At 47.6% G+C, this 24,532-nt stretch overlaps 1 protein-coding gene across 6 annotated transcripts in view; it reads right to left on the bottom strand.

Annotated features, from left to right (window-relative positions):
- The window catches only part of LOC146798507 (uncharacterized), a 152,679-nt gene that overhangs the window by 17,794 nt on the left and 110,353 nt on the right, over positions 1 to 24,532 (bottom strand). The window lies entirely within an intron of this gene.

Below are 24,532 nucleotides of genomic sequence, written 5' to 3'. Positions count from 1 at the left end.
TATGAGGAAACTTGAGTCATTAGCTCTCTTCACTGTGAGTAAAGGCATTTTGCTAGTGCGCACCAGCTTAAAAAGACGTCAATTCAATGCCAAGATTGGTGAGCCAGATCTGCTTTTATTTTGTATTTTTTTTTTTTTACAAAGGGTCGATTTTTAATTATTTTTGTTAAACAATATGCATTTCGCCTTTAGAGTGGCACTTTTACTTTTTAATACTTTTAAACATTTAATACTTATTGCGTATGTCTGCATAAATAACACTGAAGGGTCTTTTGGCTTTGACACGCTTGAAGTAATGTAATCATTCATGGTTAATAAGATCAAACTACCAAAGATTCCACACTTACCAAGACACCAAACGCTACCTATAACTTTCAGGCTGCAAACACCTAATCATAAATTTAGGTGGCATATCTTCTTTCCCTGTATTTTTACAACAGCAGAAGCAAACACAATGGCACCTCCCTGTGGTTGAGGTTAAGAATGCAAGGCATTTGAGTCATAGGCTCACTGTTTGAAACCACTAGGAGTCACTGCAGTAGCTCGCTAGGCTGATCAACACAGAAATTCTTGCACACAGCCATGGTAAACCTCTGACTGTCAATGCTTCATTAATAGTCCCTCAAACCTCTATACATAATGAGATGCATACATCCACCACTCAACACCTTACTGTTGATTAAAATTGTCAATTATAACTCAAAAACAAGTCTACCCTGAATGTTACAGCACCAGCATAAAACACGCAGGAGCGCCATATTTTATACAGTGTGTAGGACTTGGCCCTTTTTCCCTCAGTTGTTTTCATTTTTCATATTGATGCAGATTCAGGGAGCCATTTTAATTACCCCTGAAAACTTCTATCTGAGGGCTTGAAGCACAAAATGGTGGCCTCCTGTGACATCACCAGCATCCACTGGAACCTACCAGCACCTTCCAGAACATTCCAGGAGAATCCAGCACTCTGTGACAGTTGGAGACCGTTTAGAATGTTGGGAGGATAAGAGAGGCAGTTGGCAGTTGGAGCTGGCAGTTGGCACCTGACTGGTGAAGAGAGAGGAGCACAAGAGTGAAGGAGGAAGGAGTGAAGCAGCAGGGGTGGAAACTTGTGCCTGGAGTGGGGTCCATAAACCCACCCTTGATACTTGTCCCAGCTGATGGATCCCAGCCTATAGCCCTGTGTGGGAAGAAGAAAGAAGAACACCATCCTAAGGACCTGGACAGCAGGAACAGGCCTTAGAACCAAGAAAATAGCAAGACTCTGACCTGAGAGTTGGTTTCCCTGGAGCCTGGCGTCGAGTAGCCGAAGACCTGGAGCCCGAGGTGGAGAAGCGGCGCTGACTGAGGTAGCAGACGTCGTACCCGGAGCCGCCTGAGGTCGTAAGAGGGCGCCGGCGGAGGTCGAGTGGAATACCAAGGGTCGAGAAGGAGGTGAACCGAGGTCGAGCGAGCGGCGTCATCGGAGGAGTGAAGTCCGCCCTCCGGAGTCGTCGGAGACCGAGGTAGAGGAACACCGGAGGTCGGGAGTGAGGATCGCACTCCGGAGTCGCCCGGAACCTGTGAGGAGGAACACCGGAGGTCGGGGGTGAGGATCGCACCCCGGAGTCGCCGGAAGTCGACAGCGAGGCCAGGCCGGCCGACGTCATCGGAGCCGAGTGCGCCATCGGACCGGAGCCGCCCGAAGTCGACATCGTGTGGAGACTGCCCGACGCCGTCGAATCGAAGGTAGAGGTCGAACCGAGGCCACCGACATCGGACCGGAACCGCCTGCCGGCGTCGACAAAGAACTGACATTGTGCCGAGGCCGCCGAGACCGAACCGGAACCGCCTCACGGCGTCGACCCGACTCCAGCGGCGTCGGAACATCAGAAAAGGGCAGTAAGTGGAGTAGAGGGCGCCTAAGGCCCTGTGGAGACCTGAGAGACTACTCTAAGGGGCTAGGGAGGTGCTGAAACCCACCTGACTGTGCCTGGGGTGAACTGGGACTAACCTAGAGAGGTTGTGTGGAGAGGGAAGCCAGGGCATTGGAATTTCCCCCCTTTTGATCTACCTCAGTTTAGGCCTCAGCCTTTGCCTCAGCCAGGGAGTAGTAACCCTCAAGCCTTTCACACCCTACAAGCTGGGCCTGGGCCAAATCAGCCCTTCAGAAGTGAAGTGTCATCTGATTCACAAAGTGTACTGTATACTTCTAATTATTTATTGGGGATACTGTATTTATTAAGGTCTTATCTATTTATTGCTGCACTGAATTTATAGGTCTACAGGACTTGTTAGTGTACAGTATTTATTGGGACAGTATTTATTGATACAGTATTTATTACCTCAAAGTATTTAATTGACTGTATATATTGCACTTGTATTTATGCCCTGTTATTTATAATCACCCCTATTTATTTCAGCAAACAGCAACTATTTATTTGACCTGCTCTATTTAAGAAAATGTATATATTGTGATTGTTATTTATTTTTCCAATCAGCAACTAAGAGAAGAAAGATAAAGAAAGCATATTTTCATAATTTTTACGGTGTAGAGTCGTTTTTGGAGTGGATGCACGCATGGTTATTGTATGGGTATATTGTATGCTTAGCACTGCGCCTGTTTCCTGACCACTCGAGCCAAGCTACCCCGTTGTGTCGGGAAGGTCCACCACCACCCTGCGGAGTGGGAGTGGGCCGTTTCCAACATAAATTGGTGGCAGCGGTGGGATAGAGCTGTGCCTACATATACTCAACAATAACTGTGGGTAGTCCATAGGCCTACACCGGGAGTTTTCTCACAGCGGCCTTCCTAATTGTGGGTTTTTGTTTTTTTCCAAATTTACTCTGGTGGTGGGAGGAGGTATTACTAAAGGTACCCCCCTGCATTGTTACTGCACAAAACCTGTCCTCTAACCTGAGTGGGCGAGATGTACCAACCTGAGGTGGGGAACCTGTCAGCAGGGCCCAGGACACTTTCTAGGAAGGGCAGCAGTGCCTCTAGCGGTGGCTTGTCTAAAGTGAAGTTAACAGACCGGAGGGAGAAAAGACAGCTCACATGGGACTTAGCAAGGCTGGAGAAGGAGAGGGAGGAGCAGAGAATGGCTCATGAGATGGAGGAGAGAAGGATGGCACACGAGCTTCAGATGAAGGAGTTGGAGCTGCGTGCCCTCCAGATGAGTGTGTCCAGCGAGGACACTGGTGGCAGCATACCAGAAGCTTCACAGGAGCTAGAAGTTTATTTACCCCAGGAAGACATCACCAGGGTGTCTGAGGAGGCATTGGGGTGTGAACCTGAAGGGGGTAGTGCAGGGATCTTCCAACCCAGCGAGGTGAGAGAAGTGGCAGATAGCCCAGCTAGGTCCCAGGGAGAGAGGGTTGTAGGGCCTCACGACCTATCTGTAGGAAGGCGTGAGACGGGGAGGTGTCCCGAGGTGCCCCAACCGAAGTCTCAGGGCCTGGAGAGTTCCGCAAGGGAGCCCCAGGTTGGGAGCCTAGGCTGTCCCGATGTGCCCTCCAGTGCAGGGGAGCCCCTAGTGTCAGGAGGACCCAGGGCGACTGTAACCAGCGCGCCTGAGGTTCTGGGGTTGGCCCAGTTTCGGGGTTTAGGTCCTGGGCTGGGATGCCAGGCTCAGGGGTTGCCTGACCTGGCGGGTGGGGCCTCTGTTAACAGGGCCCCCCCCAGAATTGACTTCCAGGGGTACTTTTCCCGTTAGGAGGGTGCTGAAATCTGGAAGGGGGTGCAGAGGGAGGAAGGTCTCGCCTCGGACACCGACTCAGCCTAAGGGTTTAGACCCTAGGTTGAAGGATCAGTTGAGGGGTCAAGGCCCTAGACTAAGGAGGAAGTGTTGGTCTGAGGGTGCCTCGCAGGGAAGGATGAGGAACCCCAGAAGGAGAGTTAGGGGGAGGAGAGCCTCGCCCCTGAAGGCTGGTCAGCCTAAGGGTGCGAAACCCAGGAGGAAGGACCAGAGGCAGTTTAGGACTGCAAGGAGGAGGACCGGAGTGGTCAACGGGCACTACAGGCCTGGGGCTACTGCCCCCCACTCCGCGAGATCACCCGGGCCAGAGACATCTGGATGGCCCAGGGGCCGGTCCTGGCCACAACTAGCTAGGGAGCCCCCGTGGGGTGGTTTTGTTGGTCCAGGGAGGTTCATTAGGGAACCATTGGGTTCCAGAGCGGAGGAGAACTTGCGGGAGCTCCTGCCGTTGCGGGCCTGCGTCCACCTTTTCTCGCCCCAAGCAGGGAAGACCATCAAGGCATTGATCGGTCTACCCTGGCTTTTGGCTGGAAGGGGGTTGTGTAGGACTTGGCCCTTTTTCCCTCAGTTGTTTTCATTTTTCATATTGATGCAGATTCAGGGAGCCATTTTAATTACCCCTGAAAACTTCTATCTGAGGGCTTGAAGCACAAAATGGTGGCCTCCTGTGACATCACCAGCATCCACTGGAACCTACCAGCACCTTCCAGAACATTCCAGGAGAATCCAGCACTCTGTGACAGTTGGAGACCGTTTAGAATGTTGGGAGGATAAGAGAGGCAGTTGGCAGTTGGAGCTGGCAGTTGGCACCTGACTGGTGAAGAGAGAGGAGCACAAGAGTGAAGGAGGAAGGAGTGAAGCAGCAGGGGTGGAAACTTGTGCCTGGAGTGGGGTCCATAAACCCACCCTTGATACTTGTCCCAGCTGATGGATCCCAGCCTATAGCCCTGTGTGGGAAGAAGAAAGAAGAACACCATCCTAAGGACCTGGACAGCAGGAACAGGCCTTAGAACCAAGAAAATAGCAAGACTCTGACCTGAGAGTTGGTTTCCCTGGAGCCTGGCGTCGAGTAGCCGAAGACCTGGAGCCCGAGGTGGAGAAGCGGCGCTGACTGAGGTAGCAGACGTCGTACCCGGAGCCGCCTGAGGTCGTAAGAGGGCGCCGGCGGAGGTCGAGTGGAATACCAAGGGTCGAGAAGGAGGTGAACCGAGGTCGAGCGAGCGGCGTCATCGGAGGAGTGAAGTCCGCCCTCCGGAGTCGTCGGAGACCGAGGTAGAGGAACACCGGAGGTCGGGAGTGAGGATCGCACTCCGGAGTCGCCCGGAACCTGTGAGGAGGAACACCGGAGGTCGGGGGTGAGGATCGCACCCCGGAGTCGCCGGAAGTCGACAGCGAGGCCAGGCCGGCCGACGTCATCGGAGCCGAGTGCGCCATCGGACCGGAGCCGCCCGAAGTCGACATCGTGTGGAGACTGCCCGACGCCGTCGAATCGAAGGTAGAGGTCGAACCGAGGCCACCGACATCGGACCGGAACCGCCTGCCGGCGTCGACAAAGAACTGACATTGTGCCGAGGCCGCCGAGACCGAACCGGAACCGCCTCACGGCGTCGACCCGACTCCAGCGGCGTCGGAACATCAGAAAAGGGCAGTAAGTGGAGTAGAGGGCGCCTAAGGCCCTGTGGAGACCTGAGAGACTACTCTAAGGGGCTAGGGAGGTGCTGAAACCCACCTGACTGTGCCTGGGGTGAACTGGGACTAACCTAGAGAGGTTGTGTGGAGAGGGAAGCCAGGGCATTGGAATTTCCCCCCTTTTGATCTACCTCAGTTTAGGCCTCAGCCTTTGCCTCAGCCAGGGAGTAGTAACCCTCAAGCCTTTCACACCCTACAAGCTGGGCCTGGGCCAAATCAGCCCTTCAGAAGTGAAGTGTCATCTGATTCACAAAGTGTACTGTATACTTCTAATTATTTATTGGGGATACTGTATTTATTAAGGTCTTATCTATTTATTGCTGCACTGAATTTATAGGTCTACAGGACTTGTTAGTGTACAGTATTTATTGGGACAGTATTTATTGATACAGTATTTATTACCTCAAAGTATTTAATTGACTGTATATATTGCACTTGTATTTATGCCCTGTTATTTATAATCACCCCTATTTATTTCAGCAAACAGCAACTATTTATTTGACCTGCTCTATTTAAGAAAATGTATATATTGTGATTGTTATTTATTTTTCCAATCAGCAACTAAGAGAAGAAAGATAAAGAAAGCATATTTTCATAATTTTTACGGTGTAGAGTCGTTTTTGGAGTGGATGCACGCATGGTTATTGTATGGGTATATTGTATGCTTAGCACTGCGCCTGTTTCCTGACCACTCGAGCCAAGCTACCACAGTGTGTTGCGGAAAGGTCCACCACCGCCCTGCGGAGTGGGAGTGGGCCGTTTCCAACACAGTGCATTTATTGAGGTCTTAAACTATATTAACTACCAGTCCTCTTCTAGGGTTACAAACTCTGTTATTTTACTTAATTTCTTTCCCAACTAAAGCGCCTTAATGATCCTCAATGAGCTTGAAAATCCTTGGAATGGAAACGTTTTCAACCATGACGCATGGTGGCCATGGAATAGTACAGCAATGCTCTGACCTACAGTTATATTAAGAAGATTAATATTATAGGACCCGTCAATCACACAGTGTCTCTGATGACCTAGCAAAGAACAAAAACCCCTCGAGATACAGAATGCGACACAGGCAATTAATGAGCCGGAGACGACAAACATAAATACACCTTGATGCCTCAATTACGGATGACAACAAATTCCTCTTATTAACCAATTGGCGCTTTACACCCGCAGCGGTCGGTTGGAGGGCCCAAAGAAGAAAAAATGCATTTCATTCCGCTTATAAATATTCTGAGAGAATTATGGACCACAGATTGAAACTCCCAGAGGGTTATTGGGGTGTGAGGCGAATTCCTGATTAATTGTATGTGTCAAAAAAGCTATTTGTGGAATGTTTCCCCCTTTTCTTTTGATCCTCTACACCCTAGCTGTGTCTTTTTTTCCACAAAAGATGAAGTTATTAAAAATATTCAAGTCTTACAGGCGTTACATTGCCCTTGAGTATTCTGGACAGCGATGATGAAAGATAAAAATAAAATCTTTAAACATGGGAGGAGCCAAGATGGCGACCGGGACGGCAGCGTAGATTCCCGGCTCCGTGAACCTCCGCATCCCGCACGGATATCCTGCACGAGATCCTCAGTCTGCGCTATGAGATCGTGTTTGTGAATGAGAGTGGCAACCGATCGTGTGACTCCGAGGTTTCTGGCTGCTGTACCGCCGGAGAAATCTGCAGTTGAACTTTGCGGCCCGTGCAGCCCCGGAGCCGGGACCTCGAGTGGACGCCTTGGCCGGGTGGCAATTCAACAACAGCGGCCTGTGGTGACTGGGTGGAGTCGGTCCACCGGAGCGGTGCTACCCTCGGCCTGCATTTCGCCGTGGTCGCTCCCACTGCTAAGCGTAGCGGACCGAGGGCATGCCCGGGGGTGCAATTCTCAGATTCTTCGGTGCTTGCCCCTGCCTTTGACGGTGAGCTGCCCGGACGCCGCCCCTAGCTCGCCCTGATCCTTGCGGGCTGCTCCCGGATTTTCGCGGGAGCTGGTCCGTGGTGGGGACGACTGTTGCCCGTGTCCACGCAACGGCTGAATTTGTGCCTGCCCCCGGACCCCTGTCTCCAGCGACGTGGACCTCGAGGCGCTTGCCCCTGGGTCCCGGCCCCAATACGAGTCGGACCTTCCCGGCGGCCATCTTGTTGCGATGCAGCCTACCATCCTGTCCACTGGGTCGCAGCAGGATTGGGAGTGTGTGACTTTTGGGAGTGTGGCGGAGCGATCGCGGAGAGCTGTGTTAGGGTACGGCGACCTCCTAGAGGCCCTTGGTGCCCTTCATTTCTCCTTGGCTCGTGGCGTCGGGGTCTTGGGGAGTAAGCTCGATGGTGTGGCATCAGCGTTGGGACAGTGGCGGCATGCTGGTCTACAGGTACACAGGGACTTCCCACACTGCACACAGGAGGATAATGTCGCGGCCACCCCTGCGATTAGTGCACAGCCGGACACTCCGGACAGTATGCTACCGTGTGATCGGCTAACTGAGGGTTTGATCTGTTCCGGAGGTATTGGACCTGAGTGGAAGGTGGTGGCCTCGTCCCGTGCACGGCCTCCGGCGACCCAGGGACAATTCCAGCAACATTTGTCTACTTTGGCTGACTCAGCCTTCCTGGACTTTGTGTGCAGCGCAGATCCTGGGGCAGTACTGGGAAAGACGTCCCTCCATGATGCGGACTGTGTTGGCACTCAGAGACTTCCACCCCACCTGTGTGCGTCGCTTCCCGGTTGTTTTTGGACACTCCTTTACCTTGTAACATCGGACATGGTGCTGGGTCGAGGGGTAGGCATGGGCAGAATTGCAAAGAGTGGTCAAGGATGAGGTTGATCCTTCGGGGGTGGTCATCTAGTAGACGGGCGGACTCATGGTTGCGTACTCTCAGGACATAGCTATTGGCATATTTGGTGCATAATGCTCCCCATTCCCCTTTTTTTGATATGGTCGATTTGGTGCTGCTTATTGTTTGCTGTGGGGAGACCTCACCGTGCGGGAGGGAGAAGCCGGGGGTATGTTTTGAAGGCCCTCCTCCAGTTTATTATACTTTCTCCACCCCCCCGTCTAGTAGGGTTCTTTCTTTCTCCTTTTTCCCTGTTTCTTCTATATTTCGGGTCTAGTTCCAGGGCGACAGGCACACTGCTGGGGGGGGGGCCATACTCATTTGCAGAGGTGCAGGGTGGGGGGTTGGGGGAGGGGACTCTTTAGTCTTTATCTCTTTTTCCATGGCCTCCTTTTTCTTCTCCGCTTCTTCTTGTTTTTTTCTTTTCTGGGATCAGCGCGGTACACCTCCTTTGTTGTGAATCGTCGCCTCTTCCTGTGTGCCACAGTTTCCGGGGTGTTCTCTGGGCGTTAGGTACGGGGGCCTGCAGGCGCAACTGTTTTTGATATTCTTCCCCATCCGGAATTTCCTGTGTCTGCGCCATTGATCCGATAGATTGCTATTTATTGCTTACGTCTATTATTCTGCCTGCCCCTTATCGCTGTTGGGAAATTGTTTGGCACCTGATCCTACTGTCTTGTTCCATTATAAAATGAAAAACCCTTTTTCTCCTGGTGTCCTACCTGCGCGGCTCACTGGCCGGACTATATTAGCATGAAGATTCTGCTCTCCGAGGTGCCGCCTATGTTTACATTTGATCTTATTGCTCTGATTGCTTAGCGGCTGGCCCCGGGGGGTTGTAGGCCCATACTTGTTAATGATTGAAATGTTAATAAAGGTTTTTCAAAAAAAAAAAAAAATAATAAATCTTTAAGCATAGATCTAACCAAAATAGCAATAGGAGGCAATGAACTGGGAAAAGTAGAGGTGTATGTGACACTCAGTTAGTTCCAGGAATTTTAAATCACACGTGCTCCAGATGCTACTAATACATCTAGGTGTGATTCCTGCATCATAATATTATGGGAGCAGGCGTTGACAATTTATAATATATATTTATTTTGACATAAGTAATCATAGTTGAAACAAAATAAAAACTTTTAAGATAAGTTTTAAAAAATGACAACCGGAAAGCCCAATGATTAAAAGTTTATTGATTGATAATGGTTAATTCACAATTGGCTTACTTTTGATACAAACGTTTGCAAGCGCAACAGACATACCCAGAGACCATTGCAAATGTTATCCTCACTCTAAATTTAGAACATGTAGGGTAAAGCCGTAACTTTCCTTCAGGCATTTATTTTGAAAACACTAGCATTTAACCTGTTGTATCAGGAAAATTCATCTTGAACGTACACCATCACTGGGCTCCTTTCCCACACCAATTATTGCTTTAGCCCCTTAAAAATCATTCTAACTCTAAAAATCGTATTTTCAATTTCTAACTTCAATCATCGGAAATCTTTTTAAAACAAAAAATAGTTTGTAATCTATTTCACTTCACCAAAAAGTGCCGTTATATTCAGAGGTGCTACATCAAGTTCCGACCTTATCACTTGCTTCATTGAAGTGGATATTAATCACAAGGCGTTCATGAAAAAGAAACCTACACAAGTAAGACCCAGTAATCCACGCAAGTCCCGATTGCCTTTACATTATGGTTGGAAGAATTTCCTCTGAGGTACAAGCGAGAGACCACCTAAGAAAGCATTAAATACACGTAAGGCGGTCATCATGACTATACTAAGTCACTTACATCATCATCACGAGCTATTCAGAACTTGACTCGTTATTCAATCCCGAACAAAGTGACACTGGGGGTTCCTGGTATTTGGTGTGGGGTTAGGAGGGTGAGAGGAGGAATTAAGAGGTATTCAATCTTTAAGGCGATTAAAATGCAGGAATCAATCTTTTAATACTGATCCCCTCCCATTTTTCTTGGACTTTCCATACAGAGTCTGTGTCCTGGAAGTCTCTGGGTGAAATACCCTTAGACTGTTAACTCTTACTATGGGTCCCATTCTAATTCATGTGCCTCTCATAACGACCCCTGACTCTTCGAATGTGTGTTTGATCACAGTAGAGAGTTTAAAACTATCATACCACACTACGCATGCTCCTCACATCAAGTTTAGTGCAGCATAGGCTTTGCCACCGTGTGTCCACACCCATTTATTTTTAACTCTACCATATACCAAGACTTTTGTTTTGCTGATGTTGATACATAACATGCTACATTCACTATAAGCCTCTAAAGCTGTGTTCTATTTGTAACCCGAGAGTAGTCTCACTGAGTATAAACAGTTTATCTACATACACACAGAGATCAAGTGAGATTTTTTGCAACCTTGGACGGAATACGTTTCTCTCTTTCAATTTGCAAGATATAAAAAAATAAAATCACCACAAGGACAGAGCCGTCCTTTGACCTTCCATTCTGATATTTGCAGTGTATTCACCATACTTTTGTTTTCATGTTTCAGTGTAATTTAGGATAGCTGAGTTTATTTAATCCGGCATCTTAGTCGTGTTAGCTTTTTCCACACAATGCTTAAATCTACGTTATTAAGTGAGGTCCTATTCCACAAAACAGCCGTACAGCTCCCCACCTCCCAGTAACCTTCACCAGGGCACAACACTGATGGATTGTTCACTCATCTGAATGAAAAACTTTCTGCTCGAATTGAATGATATACTTTTTCTACCCGTCTGGTGTGGCACAGTGAGCAACAAAACAATGGTTCGGAATGCAGCCCAGAGTTACTAACATTGGATGAGATTAATTCAAACTTTCTACACATCACTTTTTTGTTTCTTTCAGTGTGATGCCCCAGATGCAACGGATATGCCAAGGTGTGGGTCCCGTAGCCGACTGTGCCACCGGAGTCAAGCTGCACCACTCTGATGAGGCCCAACAAAGCTGAACCCGATCTAGTGTTGCTTGTGTTCTCATTCAGAAGGGAACTTGCCTGACAGTTCCTGCAGGACAGTTCCTATGGGACCAGGTTTAAGACTAATTTGTATATGGCTATCCCATCATATGAAGTGAGGGAAAAAAACACATAGGACTGGAATATTGGCCAGAGTAATTAATTACCAGTAAATTAAATTAATTCAAGAAATCAACCTGTTACTTTTTTCTCTCTGAATGTGCTGCTTATGCCCACAAGTGGGTCCCATAGCTCACTGTGCCATAGGACTCTAGCTGCACCTCGCTGATGAGTCCCATCAAGGCTGAAATCAAGGTTGCTTGTGTTCTGATTCATGGAGTGTATAGCCTGGCAATTCAAGCTTGACTTTTCCTACTGGAACAGGTCCAAGACTAATTTGCATATGGCTGCTCCTTATGAGTGGCACAGTGAGCAAAAAAAAAATGATAGACTTGAATGTGTCCTAGAGTAATTACCAGAATCTGAGATTAATTCAAACATTCCACTCAGTGCTATTTTGGCCACAAGATATTCATCTAGGAGAAACTTTCCAACAAGCCTCCGGTGACATCCAGACAGGTTATAGTTGTGTTACTAATAGCCTACTAATGAATTGATCATACTATTGAACCTACTGTGAAAACGCGATTTTTAATTAACATTTATACATCTATACAGCTGAACTAAAACTCATTCCATCAACTTGGATCTCTTTTCAAAGTGTCACTGAGGAACTTATCCGGTGTTGATCAAGGCCACTAGGAAGTGCCTGTATTAGCAGCCTACATTCAGGGCTATAATGTTCTCTACTACAGTTTCAACTACAAACTAGCTCTTCCCTATACCACGCTTTTCAGGTTTCAAGTCAAGGTCCTGTAAGTAGACGCATGCTCCAACTCCAAGATAATCAGGTGTGAATCTCTGCAGCTCTACATGCCAAGAACAGATGCATACTGGTAAGTAGCATTTTCCGTACGAGGCATCTGAGCTGCAGAATTCACTCTTTGTGCATATACTGTATGGCAGTTTCTCCCCTAGTGGTGGTCGCCTGCATCGGTTACAGTAGTTTGAAAAAGTGTCTTAGGAACAACCTGGCCTACAGAAGCTTGTTGCTTCGCCTGCAAATCTACACAATAGTGTTTGGTGAAGGTGTGTGTGGTAGACCATGTTGCTGCTTTACAAATGTCTTCTTGGGGAATGATCCAGAAGAATGCCATGGAAACCCTTAGTTTGCGAGTTGAGTGCGCCCTAGGGGGAATTGTTAATGTACGTTTTACTTTTTGGTAGGATATTTGAATGCATTTGACTATCCACCTTGCAATTCCAGCTTTGGAGATGGAATTGCCCTTATGAGGTGGAGAGAAGGCTACAAACAGTTGTTTTGTCTTTCTAAAGGCTTTAGTCCGGTCTATGTAAAAAAGTAAAGCTCTTTTGACGTCAAGCGTGTGAAGAGCTCTTTCCGCTACCGAATCAGGGTTTTGGAAAAATACTGGTAACTCTACTGATTGATTAAGATGGAAAGCAGAGATTACTTTGGGAAGGAATTTTGGATTTGTCCTAAGAACCACCTTGTTACAAAGTATTTCTAAGAATGGCTCTTCTATGGTTAAAGCCTGGATCTCACTTACTCGCCTGAGAGAGGTGACTGCGACAAGGAAAGCTACTTTCCATGTAAGGAATTGTAATTCGCATTTGTGTAATGGCTCAAATGGGGGACCCATGAGTCTAGTAAGGACAATGTTTAGGTTCCACACTGGAGAGGGTGGCAGTCTGGGTAGAATTATCCTTATAAGGCCTTCCATAAAGGCTTTGATAGCGGGTATTCTAAACAAGGACAAATGTTGTCTGTTTTGTAAGTAGGCGGCAAGGGGAGCCAGATGTAGTCTTATAGCTGAGTATGCCAGATTGCATCTTTGTAGATGCAGCAAATAGCAGATGATGTTTTGAATTGAAGCATCTAGCGGGTCAATTGTGTTGTTATTGCAGTAAATGACGAATCTTGTCCATTTAGCTGCATAGCAAGTTCTTGTAGTGGGGCGTCTGGCTTCTCTAATAATGTTCATACAGTCGGGTGGAAGGTTGAGATAACCGAACTCTAGGATTTCAGGAGCCAGATCGCTAGATTCAGTTGCGCTGGATCTGGGTGCCTTATCTCTCCATGGTTCTGCGTGAGGAGCCTTGGGGAGAAACGTCGTTTTTGGTGTGGAACTACTGAGAGTTCGAGTAGTGTTGTGAACCATGGTTGTCGTGCCCATGTGGGAGCAACCAGGATCATCTTGAGAGACTGCTGTTTGAGCTTGCGTACTACTAGCGGAATGAGTGGGAGTGGCGGAAAAGCGTATGCAAATCTGCCTGACCAGTTCATCCATATCGCATTACCCTTGGACAAAGGGTGTGGGAACCTGGCGGTGAAGGTTGGGCATTTTGCGTTTGTGTGTGTGGCAAACAGATCTATGTCTGGGTGGCCCCACATGTGAAAAAAGGTTTGAAGAACTTGAAGATGAAGTTCCCATTCGAGTATCTGCTGAGTCTGACGACTCAACAGATTCGCAATCTGATGGTTCACTCCTGGAAGATGTTCTGCCAGAAGATATAGGTTTTGTGTAACGGCCCATCTCCATATGCTTTGCACCAGTTGAGACAGTTGCAACAAATGTGTTCCTCCTTGTTTTTGTATGTATTACATTGCTGTCATCTTGTCGGTGCGGACTAGGACAGTTTTGTGGAGATGTACTTGGAATGATTTTAACGCTAGAAATATTGCTAGTAATTCTAGGTGATTGATGTGAAGCAACTTTTGTTGAGTGGTCCACTTGCCCTGAATTGTGTGGTTTAGGAGATGGGCTCCCCAGCCTGTGAGTGATGCGTTCGCATTAGGGTTTCAAGCTCGTAGTAATGAGCCCTATCGTACCTGGCAAGTAATGCCTGCGCATTAGCTATCCTCCAGTGATTAGCTGCCTGGGCGGCAACTCGTTTGCCCGAAGCGTCTAGTAATTTAGACTCTTTGTCTGGAGGTGGAGCATCGCCGGAGGTCTGAGAGTTGCCACGCTTTCTAGCATTGGTCACTACCAAAGAATGTAAGGGAAGTTGGCCCTTAATGTAGGTGGGATCATTAGGGGCGGGTTTATATTTCTTATCAATCCGAGGATTGAGAATTCTAGCCCTTACAGGGTCTTTGAATATCTCAGGGGCATGTTTAATAGCGCCTTTTAACATGGGTAAAGTTTGTACTGTCTTTTGTGACTGTGCAAAAGTGTCTATTAGGAAGTCTTCCTCTGTAGGGTCTGAATGCATTTGAACACCATGGTACTGGGCAGCCCTATGAATTAGCTGACTAAAGCCAATATCGTCATCTGGGGGAGATGGTTTTGTTCGGTATACATCAGAATCAGGAAGGTCTGGAGGATCTACTGGGTCATCATAGTCATCCCATGTGTCCCTCCCCCACCCCCTAAATCATCATCATCCTGTGGTGGTGGTGAATATGGGGGAAGTGTAGGAGACTTTGGAGGTGAGACAGGTTTAGTAGGAAGAACAGGAGAAGAGGGTCTTAAAGGTGAAGTTGCACAGTCTTTTTTCTTCACAGGCACCTCAGGGATGTGTGGGGTGTCCAATTTCCTCTTCTTGTGTGGAATGCTGACAATATGGCCAGTCTTAGGATCCACTTGGAGAGTTTTTTGTTTCGGATCGATGGGATCCGGCAGAAAAAGTTCTTCCTCTTCGATAGTCACTTTCGGCACCGATTTTTTCAGTTCCAAGCGGGATTTAGATTTCTGCTGCGGAGCCTTTGAAGGGGTTTTTGGATCCTTCGGCTTCGGTGTCGAGTTTGAAATCTTTTTCGGCTCCGAGTGTTTTGGTTTCGGACCCGAGGCCTTTTGTTCTTTCGGTGCCGAGGTGTTCGGTGCCGAGGCCTTTTTGGAGACTGCGGGAGTAGGATGTGCTCCCGACTTCTGTGCAGATGATGTTTGTGGGGCACTGACATGCGGCTTGCTCGGTCCCGTGCTGCCGGAAGGCTTTTCCTTTGTCTTCGGAGCCGGGCCCGGGGGCGGGGCTTCTGAAGCTTTCTTTGGGTCGTGACTGGGGCCTGCAGGCGAAGTCTTGACCGGAGCCTTCTTTTTTTCGGGTGGAGTCGGGGCAGGGGCAATTGTACTCACTTGTTGACCTGGAGTGATGTGGTCGTCGGAGTGGGAGTCGTCTTCCTCAGAAACGATGTCCAGATCCTCTGAATCCTTTGCCTCTGGAACATCGGGGCTTTCATCAAAGATGTCTTCTGGCACCGGTGCAGCCTGTTGCGCCATAATGTGTCGTCGGGCCCGGCGATTACGAATAGTCTTCTTGGACCGGAAGGAGGCGCAGGCTTGGCAAGTTTTCTCCTCATGCTCGGGCGAGAGACAGAGGTTGCAGACCATGTGTTGGTCGCTGTGTGGGAATTTAGCTCCACACTGGGGGCATTTTTTGAAAGGAGTTCTTTCCATTAGCCGTAGGCCCGAAAGGCGTCGATAGGCCCAGCGGCCCACGTAGACGACCGGAATCGAGTATTTGAGTTAGCGCGTCAAAAGGCACGCGAATGAAACAATACCATCGAGTTTGAGATGGTTTGCGCGTCGAAAAGGTTTGGATAACACGGTACCGGAGCGCTGAAGTTACATCCTAACCCAATGGCGGAAAAAAACAATCTGAGGATGGAGTCGATGCCCATGCGCACTATTGTCCAAGGGAGGAGTCACCTATCTCGTGACTACAAAAGACTTCTTCCAAGAACAAGGTGCAAGCATCCGAGCCAACACCAGATGGCGATCTATGCACAGAGTGTGAATTCTGCAGCTCATATGCCTCGAACATTGTTTTTCTTTTTCTTTCAGTACTCCCTGGGAGTGCAAGTTTTCTTTCTCTAGCTTGCGGCCTACAAATGCATCCATAACACCAAACCCCAATATCTCAACAATAGAATCTCCTTCCACGTACCCAAGAGGAACCTACGATCCACCGACCTCGCCCTAGTTGAACTCCCGTGCAGACGCAGAGCCAGAACAGGTGGAAGAACCTTCTCCTACATTGAGGCGAAGACCTGGAACGAGCTCCCGATCAACATCAGATGGGCCCCCACCCTGAACATCTTCAGGAAAACCCTCAAAACCTGGCTCTTCGGCTGACCAGAGCTGCTCCCCCCACCCCACCTCCAGTGCCTTGAGTTCCCCTCACGGGTGAGTATCGGGCGTTAAAAATTCCCTGATTGACTGATTGAACATATGCTGCTTTCCCGCACATCCCTGCCCCAACACTCTCCATGTTGCCTCCTCCGCCTCCCACTTACCTGTTGCTTCTCCTATACCTCCCTGCTTGACTTTATTTTACGGCTTTTCTACATTACACCCAACTCCTCTGTTGCTCCTTTGCCTTTCCCTTCTTTCTTGTTGCTCCCACATAATTTCCATACATTTATACACAAGCGTTGTGACACACGTGTGTGCATGTGTTATCATTCTGGTGCCAATTGTGGGCTGTTTTCTTTCTCGCTGTTCTTTTTGCTGCACAGCACTGTCAACAACCATTGGCAAAGCCAGTCGTTGAATGCCTTTCAACGGCAAGAACTATTGTTTTGACAAAGCTATTTATTATTTCGACATTTTCACAATATTATTTTTACACAAACAGGTCATTTGAGGTTTTCAGCTTGCTATTCACTCAAGATAGTTAATTAGCATACCCCCTATGAAAGGCTTTGACAAAGTAGTGACTCCTGTTGGTCCTCTTCAAGAATGACACTCACAACATTGGCACATACAGACTATTCAGGGAATAGCGTAACTTACAGTGCCACCTATGAACCAGTCATGGTACGGGATTGGCATTAGTGACATAAGCCAACTATAACAGAATGCTGGCAACAGTGACAAACAGTAATGGCAAGCTGTAGCTGGACACTGGCGACAGAAGCAACTATTGCCCTGTCAAAGTTGCTGGCAGCACTGACACCGACTGGCCAGATTATAGAATTGCTAAAAGTAGCTCAGCGATCTACCTAGAATTCATATAAGCTCTTTTATGACAGCTTGCATTCTGTTATCTCAACTGGCAATTTAGTTAACTCTCTAAATGTATTTTACATCAAAAAGCAGATGAGGTCTTGAAAAGCTAGCAAAATTATTGTTCACCTTAAATACTGAGTTGCTCACTAGTGACCTGTGATGATATGCACGAGTAAATCCAAAGTGACAGTCAATAAAATGGCAATGGTGCTAGATACACCAGTGCCCAGACTGCAAGCAGAATGAATGGTAGATGGGCACAGACCTGCCAACTAAAAAAAAAAAAAAACATTCACTGTGTGAGGAGGAGGCGGGCCTCGTGGTGAGAAATACCTGAAGGACTGTTGCCCTTCAGACCTCCACCAAACCCCCTCTTCCTAAAAAAAAAAAAAGCTTGCTGGTCCTAGTGCCGATGTACGGAGATCCTTTCACAGCTCTACTGGGCATCAGCTGTTCAAAGCCTTGAAAGAAGAGCTGGAGATCTATTCTTCGCAGTGCTTTCCAGATGGTCTCCCTACCACCATGTGATACCAGCTCCTCACCGGGTGCCTGTGTGAAGGAAGCCAAAATCATGCTACGCATGGTGGCACCTTGTGAGCTGGCAGGTCTGGAGGCACATAAGTACTGGGTCTGGATTTATTGTTCAGGCTGGTACGCCATGCAATTACAAGTTTTTAAGGCCAGAAATGGGGATGAAGGTACATTTTCTAAAATTACTGAGTCCTTTCCTACAAGTTTTATCCTGATTCCGGACAAGTTTCTGTAATAAAAGTCCTCTGTCTTTCAACAAAAGGAATTTCTGTGTAGGAACACAGGCAGAGTCACTGGGTGTGAGTCTGCACCGTGTCTCCTAGGAATTGAGTGGGTTGTGATCCTCCACTGCAGTAACACCTGTAATCGGCACCCGTCCACTCACAGCATATAACTACCAACTGTCAAACCTTGTGGCTCAACTGTGGGCCTATGAGCCTTGTCACTATTATCAAAGCACACTATGGCCCAGAGGTCACCTACGGTGCCCTTCGATGTCATCTGGTGTTGCAGTCAAGTTATCTTTGCTATGGGAGAGAGCGAAAGAAACCTATGTTTCTGCACTCTCTGCTGTAAAAGACACAATTCTGAACTTTTTCACTTTTAAAGGGAGACGGATGTAAACTCTAAAGCTAAGAGCAGTAGATGGGGTAAGACGCAAAAAATTGTGTGCAGGGAATTCAATGACTTCTAGAACGTATGCCTTTTTAGGTCGAGCCTGGGCAGTGCATGAGCTGCTCTGTGAGGCATGCTGTATTCAGGTAGGGACTTGAAGCTCCCCCCACTCTCTGCCCATATTTTTCATTGGCTTGTGTCATTGTCCTTTGTAAACTTTAGCTTTTCATTAGCCAATAGGATTAGTAGCCCCTCCTTAGTACCACCTTGTCTCATCTTGTAACCCCCCAGAAGGACTGGCCCTCTTACATGTGTTGTTACTCGGTAGGCTTTAAATACAGCCTCTGAGCACTATTTCCTTAAATTGTTTTCACCTGCCTGCTGTTGCAGGCAAGGCACGCTCTCTCCTAACTCTTTATTTTATTTTTTATAGCACAGAACGCCACCGTGGCGGCCACGCCTTTGGTTTATTTGCGATGCCAAACGGGCTGCATTTTTTTTTACTATTTATCCACTATTTGTTGTTGTTGTTCATAAGGGCCACATGCCGCGCCTTCATGTTAATAGATGCTGCGCCCTTTTCTTTAGATGAGCCGCTTCTAAAGAAAGGGGCATGGCCACTATTAAAGTGAAACCGCTCCATGGGGCGCCCTTACAAATAAATGCATTTGTTTTTCAACTTGACAAACAAATGCTTTTTTGGGTGGTAAAATTGCCCCATACCGAGCTTTCACCTTAATGGCGGCCCCGCCCCTTTCTTAAGACGAGGCGCGTCTAAAGAAGGGGGCACGGCCTATGTTAACGTGAAAGCACGGCATGGGGCATTTGTAAACAACAACAAATATTTGCAATGCAATAGGTATCGCATTTGCGAGAATTTAAGCTATTGTCATTTACCATGCCAATATCTCAAACTTGTGTAAATGCGAGAGACCTATTGCATTGCAAATGCTTGTTTCAAATGTGCTATCTGGCAGCGGAGAGGGGGGGGGGCGGTAAGGAGTAGGAGCCCTGACAGCTAGCATTAAGGTCACCTCCTTACCTCTGACAGGAGGAGAGTAGTAATAAAGGCCTGCCTGGATGCCAAATGAAAACATTTCTCTCTTCCTTAAGTTAAGCTATGATAACGTTCAGAGGTGCAAGGTGAGTCGAATGGGGCTGGCCTCCTTCGGGTTCCCTTTCACAGAGATGCTGACAGACAAGAGCATTTGTGATAGTGAACAGCCCAAGGACCCTATTGGGATAGTTTCTTCTGAGTAACAGTAAAAGGATGTGTAAGTTACAGCGTTACAGCACTGTTGCAGCGTAACTGAGTTTCGGAGTCAGTGTGTGATGGCGCCCTAGGTCGGGAAGCACACGAAAGCATCAAAGTTACAAAAGTCCTCTGTGTCCTATTCCATAGTGTGCCGCCCCACCCCTCTCCGAAAAATGATAACGCAGAAGCATCAACTTTAGCCTAGTCTGTCATAGCCAGCTGCAGCATGGGCAACATTTGAGGATAAGAATTACCACACGCGCTTTGTAACCCTTTGCCTGCCTTCCCTGCACTGCAGTTCCAGTCCTTCGTCCATTTCCATTCTTCTCCATGACACGTAACTCACGTTCTGTCGAGACGGCCTGAAACCATGAGGGGCACAGCTTTAGCATGAAAAAGACCACTTTAATGAAGCAGGTGTGCATATATAACAAGACAACTCTGGCACGTGTCCCTTACAGTATAACTATTCTAACCTCACCAATCCAACGTCCCCTACCCCTAACCGCTCCCGACACCCTCTCCACCATTCTTCCCTCTACTGAGATGGTTCGCCTAGCCAGTAATAAGACCAACCACAACTTCATCCGACCTCTGACAGGGCCTGCTCACAGCCTATTCTTTGACAAAGAGGCCCTACTGCCCTCTCAGACTAACCCTAAAGGTCGCCTTTCAATGGGGCGATACTGTCCGGTACTGAGTATCGGCACTTTTCTATTTTAAGGGAGAGGGTACCTACACTTCTCAAGGGAGAGGTAATATTTTAATTGGAGAGTACCGACACTTCTCAGAAACAAGCAGGTACTCTGATAAGAGTACCTGCACTTCATTTTCTCCATTTCAAGCACTAACCTGAAGCCCTCCCTCTCTTAAACCTCCACTAATCCCACCCTACTTGCCCTGGCACCCACCACTTGCCCGAAACGCATGGGGGGAGACATCCTAAAATGGCGTCCCCCAATCACCCATTTGGACCAACAAGGCAAGTCACCTTGCACGAACATACACCGCATCTGTCCCTCTTTCCGAAGTACAGCTGGAGCTAGTAGGGGCGTGTTTTTTTAATGTACTCAGCAATAATGTTCTAATGGCTAAGAATGCAGCAGAGCAGCTTTTAGGTACCAGGAATGAGCTGCCCGAGGTCAGCCAATGAATTTCAGCCTCTACCACAGAATGAGATTGAGATCAAACCTGATGTGCTCAGCACACCGAAGAACTGGTAGGCAATGCTGGTTGGTCCTATACTGGTATAACACTCTATATCATCGTATTAGCATTTATACAGCAATCTCGATACCCCCTGCAAGGCCTGAGGCACTTTTTGTGCTGTTAAGTAGCTAGTAAATATGTGCTAAGTATAAAGTGCTTCGTAGCCTTGGTGTGATCGAAGAAGCACTCGGATTTTCAATGGGCGCCCTTCTGATGTGTGGCCGAAAGGGTGTTGATTGTTGCTTGGCCTTCATGGGAAAAGCTGTGTGCAGTCTATGAAGTTGTGAGGCACGGTGGATGAGTTTTCTTGCTACTTCACCGCACATACGTATCTGTACTGCAAGCTTAAGAACAGACACAGCAGTGCATGCAGGAACTTACCATCTTAACACATGCATGGAGGTGTGCAATCCTTGGGTTGGGTATTCGGGTGCAGGAGGTCACTTTTTGGCAATTGGAGTATTTAAGTGTGAGCAGGGTTGCCACCTGGCCATTTTTTTTTTTTACCGGCCTGTCATGTATTTTTAAGTCCAGGACAGTAAAAATACTGGGAAATCAGTGATATTCATGTGTTTGCCTCCTGAATCTCAAACTTACAACAGTAAAACCATAAATAAATCCGATCAAAAGTATTTGAGAGCTTTCTAAATCGTTTCAGAACTATAAGAGCAAACAGAGGGGTAATTGCCATATTACACAAGTATCCTGCCTATTTTACATAAATTCTTTTTCACTTATCAGCTCTTGGCTCTTTCAAAAGAGCAAAAGGTAATCAAACAGTGTCAATCTTAAGTGTGGGGTCCCACATCTGGAATAGCAGGCGGTGTTCCAAGTCAAGGTGGGATCACTTCACCAGAGTGGTGTTCCCGTGAATGGTGAAGGTACGCTGAGAGCATAGGTGGGCCTCATAAAGGGATTCCGATATTTAAGACCTGCCTGTTGTCATGTTGACTTCTTTTTTAAATAGTGGCTCAGTGGACTGATGCACCCAGTGCAAGGATCTGTGCTTAACCACATGTTCACCGATGTGAATCTTGGCGGGCCCAGTCAGCCTTTCATCCTCTCGAAATGGATAAATGGATTACTACTGAGATGGATAGCCCCTCGGGTTGACGTGTACTTTAAAGATACACTTGACACTACGTTATTCCAAGCCCTCCATAAAACCTGATTCTCACTTTGGCACATCGTTTGACTGACAGAGAGAAGGTGACATGATGGGCTTCTCTGGTCTCAGAACTGGAACAGAATGTGTTTCTGGAAGCCCTGTTTGAGCTGTCCTGCACCAGCTGTGCAAGCACAGGGGTCACTTGATATTATGGGGCTTGCGGCAACCTGGCAATAATTCATATTTAGCGGCTGAATGGACGGGTCAGGATTAACACTGCAGTGGGGGAGGGGAGGGGGTGTGGGGAAGGGATCGGACAATGTGGCTGAGAAGGATGTGTTTGTTTGCTCAGCTCTAGGCTCAGCTGCCAAGGCTAAGTGTAATCAGCATCTCTAAGACTTACACATGAGCATGAAAAGTGATTTCCGATCACTGAAAACGTAATTTCCTCGTTTCTAACGCTGTAAATGAGAGTTGTTACTTAATGTAATGGTATACAATTTACTTATCGACATTGAAAGGATGAAAGGCTATGCTGGACTTGCCACAAATCAAACGTATGGCTTGCAGATCAAACCATACACCAACAGCACAGTTGATAAACCATCATACAGAGTAAAAAGGTTCTCAGAATCAATGGCACACCTGTATGATGAAATATCGGGCTAACAGGTTTAAATAAACGCAGCTGTATTTGTGCTCAGTAAGTGACACACACAGTAATGCACATGACATAAAATAATGTGAATGGCATAACAAACACTTCAATTAACAGTGTACTCCAGAGTGCTAGAGCTTCATTCAGATTCTCTAGTCATGTTAAGGTTTGACATATGTGGCGCTTGCGCTATTCGTGGCAAACATATTGTGTCAACAGATGCCTTAAGGGGCTTTGGTTTAGTCTTCTTCACCCATTGGTTCTTTTGCCCTCGAACCTTCAAGCCATAGGCCTGCAACATTGGCAACCTTGGATCAACCTAGAGGAGTATATTGGTGCCACTTTTTTTCTAATGGTCGTTTAAGTGTGCCTTTCCGCATTCCGTTAAGATGGACGGGTTGTATGTCAGAACAACGAGTTCCTCTACAACGACTACCTTTACAACACGGTCTCTACAATGACCACGCCTTAACCAGAAATTGCTTTACCACGCTTTCCTTTACCACAAATGTTTCTGGTAAAGGAATGCATGGTAAACAGTTATCCGTGGCTAAGCTTTCCACCCCCCTCCCTCTCCCCCTGAGCCCTAAATACACCCTCATGCTCCTAAAAACTACCCCAAACCCCCCACATCGCCCTAAAAACTACTCCTAACCCCCACCCCCTAAAAACTACCCTGAACACCACCACCCCCTAAAAACTAACACGAACCCCCGACCCCCTAAAAACTAACCCGAACCTCCACCCCTAAAAACTACCCAGATCCCTTTCTACCTGCTAAAAACTACCCCCAAACCCCCCACACACCCTAAAAACTAGCCGAACCTCCCCACTCCCTTAAAACTACCCAATCCCTTCCTACCACCTAAAAACTACACCGCCCCCTAAAAACAAAACAAACCCCCTCCCACCTTCTAAAAGCTACCCCAAACCTTCCACCCCCTAAACACTACCCTAACCCCCCCACCCCCTTAAAACTACCCTGAACCGCTTTAACCTCTCCTGTTCTCTTTCCGACGCTCCTCTCTCCCCGCCCATCCCGAATACTAGACAGACTTTGCCTTAACCACGCACATGTGTGGTTAAGTCAAAGTCGTTGTTCAGGCAAGTTGTTGTTCGGCTTGCGGGCTTCCGGAACTTGTGCAGGGCCGGACTGGCCGTAGCGGACACCGGGCAATCCCCCGGTGCGCCGCACGGGTGGGGACCGGTTTTGGGCCCCTGGGGGTCGTTTTTGTTACAGCTGCAAAATCGGCCCTGTAACAAAATCGGCCGAAAACTGGCCCTGGCAGAGAGCTTGGCGGCATCCCCAAGCCCGGGGGGCCGGCCGAGTACTTTGCCAGGGCCGGTTTTGGTTCCGGCCCTGAACTCGTGGCTCCGGCCTTGTCGTTCCAGATATTCCCCGGATAGACGAGGAACTGTTTCACCTTTTGTGATTAGTCGGTAGCACCTGGTAGCGAGCACTGTAAAAGGCATCAGAAAAACAGCTACAGAAAAGAAGGCAATGCTTTTTTAATGTATATGTATTTCAGATGCTTTCATCAGTGTTCGCCCCTTGTTATACAAATAAACACGCCATACAAATTGTTAACTAAATATTAAACATTTTCAAATATTTTTTATAGTGCTCGTTTATACATTTCCTTTTCACTCTTGTTGTTAAGACTTGCAACAGCGGTTTCAGATGGCCTGTAACAAAAATTCTCTGATTCAAACATGTTTTTTTTTCATCATGGGAAAAGGTCAGGCCTTAGCTGGTAGGCGAGAAACTAGGTTTCTCAGAGGGAGAGGGTATGAAAGGCAAGTGGTGAATCTTCACTCATTGGTTTAAGTGTCAGCTGCATGCCCAAATTACTTTGCAGGAATCTTGGCTGCTACTAGTCCAACTACTTAACAGGAATCTTCATTACTTTT

The sequence above is a fragment of the Triturus cristatus genome, chromosome 9 (assembly GCF_964204655.1).
Source record: "Triturus cristatus chromosome 9, aTriCri1.1, whole genome shotgun sequence".
Classification (NCBI taxonomy): Eukaryota; Metazoa; Chordata; class Amphibia; order Caudata; family Salamandridae; genus Triturus; species Triturus cristatus.
The sequence above is the reverse complement of the archived record's forward strand: the minus strand, read 5'-3'. Positions and strand labels throughout refer to the sequence as shown.